We start from the raw sequence: 4,470 nt of genomic DNA, 5'->3' as shown, positions 1-4,470 counted from the left end.
TAGATATTGGACATAGTGTTGTCAGACTCCATATGCAAGGAAAACTAAATAAGAATATAAAAGAAAAACCTAATAAATAATGCCAATGAACAATATTTGATACAGTGAACTGTACTAGTAAATAAAACAACTATCAAAGAGGATCAATAGCTCAAAAAGACATGGGAAATTCATCAGTTGCAACTCATTTTTCACCATTAAATGAATGCATTAGACACATTTTTAAAGGTTGTACTTAAAAAGTCCAAAAAATAATAATCTGCTGACCAACAGATACATCCATAACGATTTGTTGAATAAGGAAAATAGCGACAGGTGAGTTCCCCTTTTTGTGAAATAAAGAATGAGTAAAGGTAAAAAAAAAAAAAGTCTTTGTGTTTATATATTATGGTTTAGTACATACATACATATGTAATTTTAATAAAAGTTTCTGGAAAAACAGAATTAAAAGATAATATGAAGGGCCGAGCCCGTGGCGCACTCGGTAGAGTGCTGCGCTGGGAGCGCGGCGACGCTCCCGCCGCGGGTTCGGATCCTATATAGAAATGACCAGTGCGCTCACTGGCTGAGTGCCGGTCACGAAAAAAAAAAAAAAAAAAAAAAAAAAAAAAAAAAAAAAAGATAATATGAATCTTTCCATGAACTTTTTGAAGACCCCTCATGTCTTCGTATATACATATATGTATATTTGTGTGTGTGTGTGTGTATTTATTTTAAGGCAGAAAAACAGAGAAATTCTCAAATTCTGTTTTTAATCATTAAAGCTAAGCGTACACTGTTTGACATTTACATGAAAGTATCAGGTTGTAATCTATTGCAGCTCAATCCACTGATTATGCATTAAATGTGTAATGTGAAAACAATAGAATAATAACTTAGAGCAGTTAATGGCAACACTTTGGAACTTTACAATAAAAAATATTTTCTATCTTTTCCCAGCATTAAAGTTTCTTTAAAAAGTTACATGAAATATGACTCACCCATACCACATGTGATGTCTATTAAAATATTTTATTACAAAAAGCTTTTAGCAACCAAGCTAATTGATTTCTTGACCCACTAAGTGGGACACTGAAATAGACAATTAAAGGTATTAAGATAGAAAACTAATAGGAAAAATGTGTACAGAGTAATCCAGTATTTGTAGCAGCAAAACAACCATAACAAACTAGCAATATGTTTGATGAATTGTTAGTATATAGTTTTATTGCTAAAATGCAGTTAAATTGTAAAATGGATTTGTGAATGGAGACTATTAAATTTTTTATTATGTAAATTTGCCCAGTTTTACTAAATGAGACTGAGGAAGCATTACTTTTACTCAAAATCAGTAGAGATAGTACATGTTAAAAAGGAAAATAAATGTAGATCACTTAATCTCCAATAATCCTGTTTCTGTAGTGTTAAAAGAAGATAATATATTTTCAATTATTAATAAATACACATATGTATATATATATGTATTTATATTTGTTAAACTTTACTCAGTGTTTACTTTATCCATCAGTTAAAGTTCTTGATGTTTTCATGTAGAGTATTTCATTAATTACTCACAACCAACCTGTGTCATGTAAACTATGATTAATTTTGTACTACGTTTGTCATGAGCATGCACCAGAAAACCTATGAAAACAGTTATGAGCTGCCAAGCAACATGATAACATACACAACTGTATTATCTGATTATTCAATTCACTAACAAAATTCATTTGTTTAAGAAATATTGATTTTGAACTTAAACTTTCCAGCATGTAAGTAATTTGGGAAAACCTATTTACTAGTTAATAAGACCCACTGATAAACTCCTATTCATTATACCAAAAGGTCTTGAGGTTGTTTGGCTTTCGGGTGGCTGTCAAGGCAACCTTGGATGATCTGGCATCAAAGTCATTCCACACTTTCTTTGTGAGCACCTGAATCCCAAAATACAGGAGGGCACCAAGGTCTAAGAGGCACATATCAAGCATAATCCCAAAGTAAGTACCACATGAATTGTTTGGAATAAGATACTAAGACACATATTTGTATGATGATGTGTACGAAAAGTTCTTTAAAACTGTGATTCATGAAAAAGAGAGCTGTTATTACCACCACCCCAGGAAAATCTAGAAATTCATGGCATTGAAGTTTTCTCTTCTGTAAACCAAAGATATAATCCATAGTTAATATTAAAATTGGGTTTCCGGTGTGGGTCTGTCTGAGCGAGAGTGGTTTAGTTGGGCTTTGGTCCTGCCTGGGAGGTCTTCTGGGCTTACTGGTTTGGGCCCGTGGCTGTGCAGGCCCAGCAGCTACACAGAGAAGATGGGAAAGGAGGCCAATGATGACAAGAAGCCAATGACTAAATTTGAACTGGAGAGAGAAACAGAACTTCGATTGGAGGTGGAGGCATCTCAGTCAGTGCAGTTGGAGTTGTTGGCTGGCATGCAGAGGTCTTTTTGGCACAGAGCCGACCTGAAAAAAGAAATCCACCTTCAATGTTGTAGCCAAGGTGGCTGTTTTCACTTGGCATGGCTGTACTCTACAACTGAGCAGCTGAACCAAGGTGGCATATATCTCCAAGGACATCCCCGTGTTGCTTTACTTCAACACTCACACAACCTTGTAGGAGATGTGGAGACAGGCATTAAAGGAAGAAGAGTGAGGTTCCCAATGGTGGCAGTGAGCCCCACTGATATGGCAAGTCTACTTCTGAACCATGCAGTACGTATGGGCCACCATCTCAGTTATGTAGAGCTAGGTGTGGGCCAGGGGTGTGTCCATCCCTGGTACCAGGGGGGCCCTACACTGAACAGCTAGCAAACATTGAAAAGGGCTTCTCTATCCAGACCGTTCTAGTGTATCATTATGTCTTTACCATTCCTGGCACGAACATCAACCTTTACAATAAGATCACTTCTTGTTTAGCAGATATGTTAAACCAAAGGTGTGAGGTGAATCGAAGGGCGTCTATGAGTAGCTGTGTCATTAACACCTGTGGCTGGGTCAAGGGCTCCGTTTAACAGGTCCTGTGCACCAGGGCCCCAGCTTTTAAGGTGGATGTAGTCGTAGTTCTGGATCAAGAACAACTGTACAGTGAACTGAAGTGGGATCTGCTCCATTTTGTATGCACTGTTCTGCTCCCTATATCGGGGGTGTGGTGAGCACTCCAAGGACTTCCGATGGGAATGTAGAGATGAGAGGATCCATGAGTATTTCTAGGGGTTCCCAGGCTGTTTCTATCCCCATGACATCCATGTCAAATTTTCAGATGTGAAAATATACAAAGTTGGGGCACCCACAATCCCAGACTTGGTTTGCCCTTGGGCATGTCTCAGGAGGATAATCAGCTCAAGCTAGTACCTGTCACCCCAGGATGAGATATGGTGTACCACCTACTGAGTGTTAGTACTGCAGAGGGTACAGAGGAGAACCCTTCTGAGACAAGTGTGGCTGGCTTCATTGTAGTAACCAGTGGGACCTGGAGCATCAGGTGTCTACTGTACTGTCTCTGGCCTCCTGTCCACTGCCCAAGAACTTCCCTTACATCACGGATATCCGGTTTATGTATCCTTAAATAAAGATCAGCAGGAAGGCTTGCTGCCTGAGGCATAGAGATCTACAGAGATTTTCTGGTCATCACCAAAGGCGGATGGGCTGAGATATGAGAATCTGTTTGGGCCAACTGACTGGCAAACTATGGACTAGTAGAAAACGTATATTCTACCTATTAAAACAGGTGGTGGTATACTGACTCTTCGAATCTTGAACCAAAAGGAAAACAGTGGGAATATAATTGGTTTCTTAGATCACCTAAGATGCCACTTTGAATTTTCTAGACCCTGGAGAATTCCATTTCTTTCACTGTACTATTATGTGGATTTATTTTAACACTGCTTTATATTCCATATATAGTATTTGCTAACTAATTTACCCAGAACAAAAGTGTGAATTAGAGGGACTCCTTCCAATAAAATTTGAACTTGGAAAACAAATTTATTTTAATAAGTACTTTTGCTATATCATAAAAAAATGTTAAAATTGGACAAAAGTAACAACAATGTTGATGATTAAAATTTAAAGACCACATACATGGGACGTTGACTGCTTGGTGTGTATTTATGGATAATCTCACTTGAACTTTGTAAAAGTTCTATGATATAAATGACAATTAATTTGAAGAATTCAACTTCTCTTGGAAATTGAGAAGAGATTAAAAACATAAGCTAATAAATTATCACATTTGCTTCAATGTCAAAATACACGTTTAATTATATTATCTTGAGATCCTCTTTAGAAGCCAATTATCTACATATTAGGGTGTGTGATTACCTGAAATAATTCTTCATATTAGCTATGATTAACCACTACTATTCAATTAATTATAATTTCATTCCTCAAGGTCTCAAATGAATCTTAAGTTAGGAGACTGCGATAGACAAACTCTATGAATTGGCTGCCACATGACTCTAAACTGACAATGAGAAGACCAGG

General features: G+C 37.1%; 1 pseudogene; it reads left to right on the top strand.

Annotated features, from left to right (window-relative positions):
* Nucleotides 1-2,301: 2,301 nt before the first annotated feature.
* On the top strand, nucleotides 2,302-3,553 carry LOC134368498 (polyribonucleotide 5'-hydroxyl-kinase Clp1-like; annotated as a pseudogene).
* The last annotated feature ends 917 nt before the right edge of the window (nucleotides 3,554-4,470 follow it).

This window comes from Cynocephalus volans, chromosome X (assembly GCF_027409185.1).
Source record: "Cynocephalus volans isolate mCynVol1 chromosome X, mCynVol1.pri, whole genome shotgun sequence".
NCBI classification, from domain to species: domain Eukaryota; kingdom Metazoa; phylum Chordata; class Mammalia; order Dermoptera; family Cynocephalidae; genus Cynocephalus; species Cynocephalus volans.
The sequence above is the reverse complement of the archived record's forward strand: the minus strand, read 5'-3'. Positions and strand labels throughout refer to the sequence as shown.